Source organism: Chrysemys picta, chromosome 23, assembly GCF_011386835.1.
Source record: "Chrysemys picta bellii isolate R12L10 chromosome 23, ASM1138683v2, whole genome shotgun sequence".
Taxonomy (NCBI): domain Eukaryota; kingdom Metazoa; phylum Chordata; order Testudines; family Emydidae; genus Chrysemys; species Chrysemys picta.
Window position 1 is genome coordinate 4,987,356 of NC_088813.1, and position 12,652 is coordinate 5,000,007.

The 12,652-nt window shown below is 43.2% G+C and overlaps 1 long non-coding RNA gene across 1 annotated transcript; it reads left to right on the forward strand.

Annotated features, from left to right (window-relative positions):
- The first annotated feature begins 621 nt into the window (after positions 1-621).
- LOC135977228 (uncharacterized) lies at positions 622-11,049 on the forward strand. Its single transcript, XR_010594604.1, has 2 exons — positions 622-1,127; positions 8,408-11,049. It is a non-coding gene; the product is annotated as an uncharacterized LOC135977228 (long non-coding RNA).
- The last annotated feature ends 1,603 nt before the right edge of the window (positions 11,050-12,652 follow it).

The window sequence follows — 12,652 nt, forward strand, 5'->3', positions numbered from 1 at the left end:
TCCTTCCTCTGGTCCTGCTAATATAGATCATTTACTCTGGAGTGCATTTTGAGCAAGTATTTCTGCAGTGGCAAATGTAATGTTCTATGGTGTTATCTGAACGGTCATCAAATTAATAAAATACTGCGCAGCAAAAACTATCGTAGCAGAAACACTTTCAGGCCATGCCATAGAAAGCGATGCTCAGGTGCTACAAAACTGCAGCACCCAAACTCCCTCCCAGAGCCTGAACCCCCTCCCCAGCCTAGAGCCCGAACCCCCTCCCCAGCCTAGAGCCCAAACTCCCTCCCGGAGCCCGAACCCCCTCCCCAGCCTAGATCCCACACCCAAACTCCCTCCCGGAGCCCGAACCCCCTCCCCAGCCTAGAGCCCCCACCCAAACTCCCTCCCAGAGCCCAACTCCTCACCCCCTCCTGCATCCAAACTCTCTCCCAGAGCCTGCCCCCCTGCCCCAGCCCGGTTAAAGTGAGTGAGGGTGGGGGAGAGCAAGCGATAGAGGGAGGGGGGATGGAGTGAGCAGGGATGGGGCCTTGGAAAAGGGGCGGGCCAGGCCTCAGAGAAGGGGTGGGGCAAGGGTCTTTGGGTTTGCATAATTAGACAGTTGGCAACCCTCTACAGGGTTCCCAGCTGTTAAACAGCCTGGCCTAGGTACCCTAAGGGCTGGGGAGGCAGCACCTCCCCAGGCCTAGCGGGTGCTCGGTGGGGGCACAGTGGTGCAGGGCGCACCCCCAGCCAATAGGGCCAGACTGAACTGCAGCCCCAGTGCTCAGCGGAGTCGCTCTGACCCCGGCTCAGGGGGCCACGGTGCCCAGGAGGGTGCAGCGCAGCAGAACCCCCCACCCATGGGAGACTGGGCACCCTGAGCCCCCACCAGCGGACCTGGCCTCCCTCACAGCCAGCTGGGGGAGCGCCGGGGGCGGAGCTCCCAGCCGAGGGGGCGGAGCCCGCGGGGAGGGAGCGGGGCCCCGACAACAGGGGCGTGTCCTTGGCTAAGGGGCGTGTCCCCGGCGCCAGGGGGCGTGTCCCGGCCCGTGTCAGTCTCTCTGCTGTTCACAGGCGCGTGGCCGTTGCAGTGGCGGCACCGCCCCCTCCCCCCAGCGCCGCGCGGAGGCCCCCGAACGCGACAGGTAAGGGGTGGGGCCCGCATACCCCTCCCCCATGCACGCTGGGCCCCCGCCCCCGCAGCGCCCAGCCCCCAATGCCCCCTGCAGCCTGGGGCACCCAGCCCCCACTGCCCCCCGAGCCCCTTCCCCTGCAGCCTGGGGCGCCCAGCCCCCACTGCCCCCCTGCAGCCAGGGGCTCCTGCCCCTCCATCCCCAGTGCATTTCAGGGTAGCTAGCCCCTGTCCCCCGTGCAGTCCAGGGAGCTCCTGCCCTCCCCGCCCCCCGTGCAGCCTGAAGATTCTTTTCTCCCCCCCCCCCCCCCCGGTGCTCTGTTTCCCCCCGTGTAGGGGTCCCTTCTCTTGCCCTTGAGCTTAGGTGCTGCTTTCCCAACTCCCACCCTTCCTCTGGTGCAGCTAAGATTTCCTTAGGCCTCTCTCCTTTTCCTGGCCACCTTAAGGCTCCGACCTCTTAAGTGCTGCCAGGATCCCCAGAGCTTCCCCTCTATCCTGCAACCTGTCCCCTCCCGTCCTAGCTATGATAGAAAGATGACTTTCTCCCCTTGCCCACTCCTCATGGGCCCGACCTCTGCACCGCTGTATGTGAAACTATCTCTGGACAGACTGGCTCCCTCCTGATATGTAAAGTTGCACCAGTCAGGTTTTCGTGATGAGGGAGAGCGATGGTTTCTTGGTGCATTCACTTTTCTCTGCCCTGGTTCAGGTCTGATCTCTGCAAACTTCGGTGTATGCATTGGTGCATGTATGGAGCTACAAACATCAGCCAGTAAAAAAAAAGTATTTTTAGTTTAATGTGGTGTTGTCAAGGCTATTGAAGTTGGTCCAGATATTGTCATAAATTGTCACTTAGCTTATAGAGCATCAGAGCTTACTAAACCTGCAAAGGGAAAATGAATAATGAGATGGAAATAGATGATGTTGCGTTTTTTAACTTGTTTATCTCTTTTTAAAGTACATTGACAATTTTCATAATTTCAGTTATTCAGTTGCCCCGAAGAGAGAAATGTTATGCCCTGTATCCTTTTTTAAAAGCTTCTGCACTAATGACTTGTATTATCACATTTTTTGTGGTTTTCCTTGCACTTTTTATACAGGGCTGTCAGCCTGTGTTGCTTTAAGTTACTGAGATCTGAAATGACTCATTGCAAACTTTCATGGGTCTATATATGTAGTCTTATAAAGATCTCACAATCTCCCTGGTTTTTACACAGTTTCTCTCTCTCTGCTGGCCTCCAGTTGTTCTGTAGTTTCTGTTGTCAGTCTTGCGGTGGGGCAGCCTCTTCTAGTGCACTTAATTAGCACATTTATCTGTCCATTAGGCAGACTAGAGATCAGCTCAAAAAGCAGTGTTTGTTCTACACAGACTCTTTAATACTACCTAATTCATTCTAATACTGCGTCTGTAATAATGGTGTTTCTATTACAAGACCAGTTCTGTGATGATAGTACTTTTATTATAGAAACAGCTATTTACCAAGAGTGGTGTTATATGAGAAATGAATATATAATAGACTCCTAACTCACATTACTTACAGATCATTACTGTGAAAGTCTGTTAGACTCACTTTTTAATCCATGTTTGCAGTGTTGTTGTAGCCGTGTTGGTCCCAGGGTTTTGGAGAGACAATGTTGGTGAGGCAATATCTTCTGTTGGACCATCTCCTGTTGGTGAAAGAGACAAGCTTTTGAGCTATAAGCTCTTCTTCAGGCCAACAGAAGATGGTCCAATAAAAATTATGTCACCCACCTTGTCCCTCTTTTTATCCCATGATAATTGTTGCAATGTTTACTAGGCTATACTGTGACCATTCCTTTAAAAAAAAAAAAAAAAAAAAAAAAAAAACCCTCCCAATTCTCCTCCCCATCCTGCTCCCAAGTAGTTACTATTGTGGTTATGGTGCCACTGCAAATTTATATTCCAGACTAACATAATATGATAATTTTAACTACGTTCTTCTTTGAACAAGTTTCAGACCACAAGAATTCCTAAGTTTTATCGTGCTAGCAGCTTAATAAGCTATCAGTTTTAACAGTTTGTTCAAAATTAAACAAGTTTTATGCCAATTAAAATAGCGAGTTGAAGATAAAGTTCCAGCCAATGTATGTTATGTCTCTGTAGACCCCAAAATAGGCTAGTTGAAGTCACTGAAAAGACTACGTGTTAAAGACGTGTGAAGAGAATACATTTTCTCTGCACCAGACTAAACATATAGAAATGACGGTATTTAAATATAAATGCCTGTTAAAGATTAACCTGCAGTGAAAAGGGTAAGCTTATAGTGCACTAGACAGTAAAATGCAATCAGAAGTTAACCTCTCTGTAAGAAACAAATGTGCTGAAAATAATACCTTTTCTGTGTATCTTAGAAACATATTATTTTGTTTTAGAGGCAGTTTGCCAGAAAAATCCATAAAGCAAATGTTTTTTAGGAATTGTACTTTTCCTGAAGTGAAGCATTAAACCATGTGTACAGCAAAGTAATTTGTGCTGTTTTTCTAATTTAAATTCAAGTTATGGCATTTAGGAAAAATATTTAGTTTATTGACTGGAAAACAGGATAACTTGGAGGTAATTTGAATTTATCGAGGAAATAGACTTGTAGCCAGGCATAAACAACGTATCCAATTAAAATAGAAGTTCTTCAGTCTACTATTTTTGTCTGATTCTCATCTTGGTTTTAATGTCCCCAAAATGTTCATATGAAGTGTGATGCTACTAATCTTTTTTTAAAAATGGATTTCATATGCCATGGTTCTTGGAAAGCCAATATTCCTTTAGATTTTTATTTATTACTGCAAGGATTGGTGATAGCCATTAAAGCCATCAAGGTTTGAAAATTTTCCAGACACATCCTAGTGGGAAGACTAAACCTAATAGCTAGTAGTAGATGTAAAATAGAAGGTTTGGGTTATCAGGATCCAGAGAAAAACACTTTGGGGCTGAGAATTTTACTGGTGGCTCTTCCGGGAACCAGTTTGGGGCTTCATCATATTTCATATTAGCCTCCACAAGGGAAAAAGAGCTTTCTCCTGGCTGTTTTGCAGCCTCTAGCCTCTTTCCCCCCTCCTCCAGCCTAGCAGCCTAGAGCTTCCTGACCTCTGGGAGTGGAGAGGCCTCTACTAATAATGCCCTTCCCCTCAGCCTCTGTGGTTTGGGTCCTTTCCTCGTATGAATAACTTCAGAACCTAGCTTTCTTGCTATTGATAATTCTCAAGTAGATTTCTTTCAGGAATCTGTTTCACTGATGCCCACAAGGGTCTGAATACAAAAAGACAGGTTTCAGAGTAGCAGCCGTGTTAGTCTGTATCCGCAAAAAGAAGAGGAGTACTTGTGGCACCTTAGAGACTAACAAATTTATTAGAGCATAAGTTTTCGTGGGCTACAGCCCACTTCTTCAGATGCATCCGAAGAAGTGGGCTGTAGTCCACGAAAGCTTATGCTCTAATAACTTTGTTAGTCTCTAAGGTGCCACAAGTACTCCTCTTCTTTTTGTGAATACAAAAAGGAAACGTTGACCAGAGCAGTGGTGTTTTTTTCACTTTGCTGGTGTTTTGCAAAGCTATGAGCCACAGCAGCAGAGCCACTGGAGCTGTAGACTGAGGAATCAATTTACGCTCAATTCATATTTAGAAGGTCTTCACAAGCATTAGGGCTAAAATCAGTGGGGGATTTTTTTCCTAATTGAGGCTTAGATTCTCAGTCACCTTAGCAAGCTTCCTTCTTGTCTACAGTGAGTAGGTTTTATGTTTCTTGGATGTAGTTAAGGTAGAAAACAGTCCCCATTATCATCTCCCCTATTGTCCCTGCTCATAAATTTCCAAAATCTTTGAGTCTTCTACCCAAAGGCGTTTGTGTAGTGGTGTGTGGTTTTGTGTATGTGCGCTGGAACAGCCTCATCGGTTATTTTTGAGAGAAGGGGATAAGAATGTTCACTTTCCTCTACCTTTTTGAAAACAAACTCTAGTTTATACTTTAAAAAAAACAGGGCTATGTCAAAAATATGAGGAACTGAAGTTCAGAGTGAAACTTGGCAGAGACGTAGTTGTCAAATGAGCAAGAGAGCTGTTGCTTGTGAGTATGTGTGTTTGATTTGACGTAGTAGGAGAACTTGAAAACGGCATATTGTGTGTGGAGTACACTTCTTTTTGTTCTGTTTTTTTGTTTTTTGCTAAGTTGTGAGGTCTGTTGTGGGCTGAAAAAAGGATGTAAATTGCACCAACTTTACTTCTCTGAATTTGGGACACAGTAAAATTCAACTTGGCCACTATCGACTTTAGCTTGGTTGCTATTTTAATGTTTATAAAGTCAGGGTTGTGTTTGTTTGTTTTTTTTAATCTAAGATCAGTATTTAAGTTCCCACAATTTAAAGAACAACTCCAGTTTTAAAACCAGGATAAACAAAAGTGAAACTGAATTGACTGATTTCCATTCTCCAAGCTGAGATAAATATAAAAAGTAAATGAAACATGAATAGTTAGAATTAAACCAGGTTTTTAAAATGCTTTCACTTTTAATCATCCAGAGTACCTAATCACATCTTCTTTTAGCTAAATACATAGCCAAGCCTAGAAATAATTTGTGTATCTTTCAAATAATATACATTACGTAAGTAAATGTAGACGTTCGTAGTGCATGCACATAACTCTTTCATGCATGGGGTAGATTTAAGGTTATTTGATCAAGCTTTTAACGTTCATGTTTTCTGACTTCTGAATATTTAACTACGCTACATTAATGTTCCATAAACAGTGTTTTTTTACATTTGTTTATAGACAGTTATTTAAAATTACCATTAAAATTGAACTCTAATGGAGGAAATAAAACACGCTTCATAAGAATCCCATTTCATGTTAAGTGTTTCCCTTTTGTAAGTGTTTTAGCCCCACACACACCTCACTTTCCTATAGGGTGAAAGGTGGCAGCTGTTTAACAGCTTGTAGCATTTCATTACAGACCATTTAGAAAACCCTGGCTAATTGAAACTGCCTGGTGAATTGAGATCGAATGTAATTACTAGAGATAAAGAAGGGATCCCTAACAATCACTAATCTGCCTGGGTTTTTGTGGCCTGTGGAAGATAATCACCTTCTTACTTTAGGTCCTCCTAACATCATATTGATGCGCTGGCTCAGTTCTGACTCTGGTGTTAGGAATGTGTGACGTGTTCTGAATCACTAACTCTGCTTCCTGCAATACTCTTGGTTTTACTTGGTTTTTCATCCATGCCCAACCCTGCTGAGTTTGTATGATGTATGAAGACTGGCTACAGTGGGAGACTGACTACCACACCAAGAATTCTGAACTCCTCCTCCTGATACTGAAAACGTTTCTCTCCCCATCCCCTTTCCCTGACTAGCCCCATCCTTAACCACATATCAGGCTCACCAGGCTTCTGGTTGAGAAGGCCCTTCTGAAACCCATTCATGCAGCCCGAGTAATCTGGGGACTGACACAGTGTACCCTTTTCCAATGGGAGGAACATGATGCCCTTTGGACTGTATTGACCCACAGATCCTGAGTTCAGGAATATTTGCATTTTATGTATAGGTTTGTTCTTTGGGGGAATTCTTGACAGATTTGATGAGCTTCATGGCTGTGCACCAGCATTCAAGGTGTTAAGGGCTTTTAATTCCTCTTAATCCATGGAGCATCATTCTGTAATATGTAATACTGAGAAAAGACTTCTCATGGAGTCAACCTGGAAGCATTCAGCACTGTTTCAGATTTTGACTAGTCTGAGAACTTGTTCTCTTGTATGACTGGAAGGCTTGTAAATTTTGATCACTTTCAGCAGATATGTAAATGAAGAGGATAGAGTATCTTGTGGCAGTTTCACCCTCTAGTGGCTAGAGCTAAACCAGAAAGAAAACTTTGAGGCTGATAGACCCAATTTAGATATGCTGATTTAGCACCTTCATTTGAGTTTGCAGTGAGAGCTTGTTCTTCACAGTTGAGTCTTACTCTTGGGTCGATCCCCCTTGCAGCAAAGAGTATGTTGCTTTGTGCTAGGGTACATGGCTGAGACATGTATGCTGTCCTCAAGTGGGCCAAATCATGCATGCACTGTACTTGAGCTGGGGTATGTGCAGGTTTGGGGACAGGGCTTTGTTATAGCAAAGTGAATGCAATATTCTTGCCCTTGCATCGCATGCAGTTTGGAAGAGTGTCAGGGATGATTTCTCCTACATCCAAACTTCTAGCCAGGAAAGAGGAGCTCCAGAGATGCTCATTTAGCTAAAGTGCTTGTTTGTTGTTGGATATAACTTTTCATGGCTCAAACAGAAAGGAAATCCTGGAGTATAATTTTCATCATGTCTGTTTGGTTAAATTAGCTTAACTTTTAAACACTTTCAGAGTTGTTATAACCATGCTCTGCTGTCCTCTGTATAAGCGTTTGTCTATATATAATCTCAACTCTCATTTTACAAAGGCATCATCGTGTGTGAACAGTTCCACTTCTTCCCCTTCTCCTCTGCTTCCCCTGAGATATTGCTCTCCTTGGTTGGAATCTGACTCATTCCAGGAAGCTGGGAAAGTGAAATCATTATCACAATTCAGTAAATTTATCTTTGTAGAAAGTTTTCTTCCATACTTCAGCTATGCATATATTTCCTGGTAGGTCAGCAGCCAGCAATTGAAGAATAAATGCTAAGGTTACTTAAGTATTTGATTCTTTCTATATTGCTGCAACATGTGCTGAGAATAGAATTTTCCTCTCATATAATAATCTGTTGGTCTTTAAAGGAAAGTAGGTTTTCCTATGAAAGAAAAGCTGCATAGAGATAGTTTAATTTCAGAAGAATGAGACTTGAGCAAATTGGGTTTTTTTTTTGCCATTTCCCTTATACTGAGAAAGTTTAAAGTCATTAGCTCCAGAATTAAAAGCCTACCTGAAAAGAAATATTTTTAATAGGAAGTGTGCTCCAAAGTTAAACAGTTTTTTTTAAACATCTATGATTTTAGTGCTTATAGTCTCCATGGTCTGGGCTGCTGCTTCCTTTATCTCTGCTCAGACAGCCAACAACGGTGTCACTTGTGCTGTAAAGTGAAGGCCTGTCAACTAAGACTGTGACCCACCAGAACTGTTCCATGTTGGCCAATGAATAGCTGTCAGTCATGATGACTTCTGGTCACCACTGATCTGGGTTGGATGTGTCTTGCTAACATAGAAATAAGAGGCTCCCTAGTTAGTCTCCTAAGAGGTCGATTTTGTTTGCATTGTATCGTTATTGAATACTTTCTCTGGCTGGGAAGCTGAACAAGTCTGTTTTTGTTTTTTTTTGCAGCCACAGCTTGGCTGAGAATGTGCTGCTGCCTGCGTAACCACCAACTTCCCACCTCAGAGACTGACTCAGGTTTTTATCCCTCGCCGCTCTGGACTATTGAGTGAAGACACAGCATCAGTAGTAGTACAACAGGGTCTCTAGAACTGCGGCTGAATCAGTCGTTCCACGCTTATTAAAACTTCAGGCCCTGCTTCTGCTGATTATGGAGTTCAAGTTCTGCATTTGTCTCATCTGTGAACATTATGCAGCATGCTATTTCTAATACTGCTGCAGCTCGGTCTTTCATCTAATGCAATTAATGAGGAAAACCAAATAAATAAAAACTCTGATTTCTGTCAAGGAAACTTACAGCATCTAATTCAAGACTTTTCAAACATTTATGTTCTTCTGGGCATGGTAGCTACTGCGCTCCTATCTAAATCCCAGTAAGCTTGTACTCACCTAGAACGGGCACCCAGCAGGATGCCAAATGAAATTCCATGACCTATTGCTGCCCTCCTTTTCAGGGCAAAGGGATAGTTTGGAGATTATGACGACTGTGGTTTACAGCATAGAATACCCCTTCTTAGATCAAATGTAAGCACTGATGTGAGCGTTTCCCTCAACTTTCAAACAAAGTGGGTGAATTTCCTGGGCTCCCGCCGAGTTGTCATATGGTTCTTTGTCTGGCAAAGTTTGTATGCTCCTGGCCTGGAGGACAGAAGCCCTATAAGCCAATGCTAATTAAAATAGGCTGAAGATCATCACAATTTCTCTTCCAGATGATGGCAGCTAGAGTGTCTTGCCAGAGCTGCTTGTGCAAATCCTTTCTCTGACTAGTGGCTGTGTATGTGGAGGAGGTGGAAGCACTGTGTGTGCTGTTAGGGACAGAAACTTTTCTTTAAAAAAAGTGGGGTATGCAAATGCTGATGTGTATTGTATTCTTTACTTTACAATAATACCATATTGGTAATACTAGACATAATGAATTTGGCCTGCTTTTCAGAGACAATAAAACAGGACTTATATAAAAGAGGGTACCACACATCTTAAAAGGTTTCTAGAAATGAGTGATGTGTTAACACAGTATATAGTTAAACACTTACTATCTAGAAGTATTACATTTGATATTTCACCTATTTTCTACTGGAGGTATAGAAACAACATCCCTCACCTTAAATAACCTTTTTAGAAGGATGAATCATTTGCATTTTGATGTACTTGCATCATCTGAACCAGAGAGACTTATAAAAAGTGATATCCACCTCAACTGCAATGTTGCTAGGCCAGCGGTTCTCAAACGGGGTCGGGACCCCTCAGGGAGTTGCAAGGTTATTACACAGGGAGGTCACAAGCTGTCAGCCTCCACCCCAAACCTCGCTTTGCCTCCAGCATTTATAATGGTGTTAAATATACAAAAAAGTGTTTTTAATTTATGGGGGGGTCACATGCAGAGGCTTGCTATGTGAAAGTGGTCACCAGCACAGAAGTTAGAACCACTGTGCTCGTGGGTGACGCTGTAATAAATCAACTTACTAGCATATAACTTTACATCACCAGAGGGAGGTGTCTGTGTTTGAAAATGCATATTTATATAAAATATTATAAAATTGCTCTTGAACCTTGGATACGATGGTGGGGGTTGAGTATAACGCAGGTGATGGCAGCAACGACAAGCAAATGCACATGGTGGTCCAATTCACTGGTTCCCAATCATTTTATTAAGGCGACCCACCAACTGCATTTAGTCTCTTTTTGCGAGCTACCCGGGGTCCAAATTCATGGAGGATTAACATTATAGGACATCATCCTTCTCCTCTGCCACTGCCTCTTCTTCACCCTACCCAGGGGGCAACAACCACCTATGGCAGCACCGTCCACCCTGGCATCACAACCCTAATTCTGACTTGATTTGACAGGGGAGCCCTGGGTGGTAGGAGAGCCGAGCCCTGCACTCACCCGACAGCAGCAGCCCCTGTTCTGCGGCAGTGGGCCTGGCTCCCCACCCCACATGTTGCAATTTGGTACGTGGGGTTGCAGCACCAGTCAGATTTGGCCTAGCCACCCTTCTGTCATGATGAGTTGGAGTGGTCAGACCAAGTTTGAGTGAGTGGCACTGCAGCCTGGTGGGCAGAGTGCAAACCTCTCAGGTTTGGCTCAGCCACTCACTAACATGACAGAGGGTCACTCGGTGTGCCGGGTCACAATGCTTGGAGCTGGGCCCTTCCTCACAGGATGGGAGCCATCACTGTGGGAGGGGCTCGCTCTCCAGCCACTCCTCTGCCCAGGCCTTCCCTCCACACTGCGCCTGCGACCCACTGTTTGGAAATATTGGTCTAATTCTCTTCCAAAATTCCATTTCATCCTACTGTATTATTTATGAAGTGCTGGCAGTGTAATTGGTGCTTTCAAGATAATCCCTGCCCCCAAGGATTTACACTAAAAAAACTATACTGTTGCTCTAACACATTCCAGTTCTGTAGGACCACCTGATGTTCTACCATTGCCCTTATACTTTGTAACACTACACGAGGTGGGCTATCATTGCTCAGCATGCACTCTGTCATGTCAAGGAAGACTGCTGAGATAAGTGCCCCTTACTTGTTTGTAATGGCCCCTTTGATGATAAATGATGATTGATTAAAAAGAGCATATTAAAATTTGCCATTTGCTCTGTGTACATCGTGCACATCGCTGAACTTGGCCAGCGAAATCAGACTGGCCAGTTTCATGTTTGTTTAGGCAATATCACTTCCTGGTAACTGCACTAGCACAGTGTTTGGCTTTCCAATAGTGCAGGGAAATATCTAAAATCTCCCACTAATAATCCTGCTTTAAAGTATAAAGACACAATTTCCAGGAGGCAGGGCACTGGAGTGGGAGTCAGGGGACCTCTCCTGGCTCTGCTGCTGACCAGCTGTGTGATTTGGGCAAGAGACTTCACTTTTTCTCTGTGCCTTATTTTTCACATCTGTAAAATGATGCTTACCTTCTTTTAGAAATGCTTTTGATGTTTAAGGAGAAATAGCGCTATGTTAGAGCTAAGTGTTACTAAAATTGATATTCAACAAAACCACAAGGTTGTTGTGTTAAAAAGAAGAGTTACAACAACATAAACTCTCTTGCTACAGTCTCCATTTACAAAAGTTCTGCTAGTTTTTGTACAACATGTTTGCCTTTTCAGAAATCTTTCTGCTCTAAAGGCCTGCAATCAAAATCCAAAGTCATGATGCAGGCTAGGAAGTGAAGTGGGGTTATCCTACATCCTCTTACCGGGTTGAGTTCTTCAGAGAAACAATTGCACTCAGAAAAGCTGGATGGATGCTTTCAGTGCTTTGGCAACATGCTATCACTAGGAACGGCTGAAAGGTGAGGGCAGGGAAAGAAGTTAGTCAATATTCCATATTATCAAATTTAAATTGTAATTTGTCTTTCTGAATTTAGAAATAAACTTTTTTTTTTGGCCAAGTCAGTTAGACAAGAAAATGACAAGCTATAAGAAAGGGTGAGTCTGCCAGCAGTCTGATGAGCTCACTGATTATGCTCTGCTGAACTCTTGGCTAGAGAAAATCTATCCTGCCTTTTACAAAGACAAAGACCAATCAAATCAGGAAGCTGCCTTTTTGAAGAAGTGTTTGCTACTAAAATGCCCCCGTTCAGATCTTTTGTTGTCTCATAATGACTCTGCGCAATATTTTATGTAGAACTTAGACTTTATATAATTGTTTTTTAATTAAAAAGAGGCTTAATCTCCTGAAACCTAGCTTGATTAATGGAAAAAGCATAAAAATGCCAATTGATGTTGGCTTTTATAACCAAATGCAATGTAAAGTTATGAAACTGATGTTGCCAATACTCCTTTGGTTTCTGGAATGTCAATGCAGCATGTAGGCATGATCTGTAACAAATTCCCACTGTGGTAAAAGTGTTGAGGACACAGTACTTAAGCACTAGGACATGAGGACAAAATGCTTTTGGCTTCTAGGTAGGGGACCTTGATTGTGGTGTCACTTGTAACCCACGATAGCAATACAAGCTGAGTGCCTAATTCTTTCAGAGTAAATATTTTACAGGAACTCTGTTATGATTAAACAGTAACCTCAGTATTCTCTCCCAGTAAGTGCTATTTTTAAAAACAACTTTTTAAAATTAAAATAACTTAATGAAAGGGCCTGGGCAGAGTGTGGGTGGATAGTGCTCTATATTAAAAGGGAGTCAAGAAAATAAAATGTCATTGAGAATAAGAAAAAAAGGAAAACTAAAAAG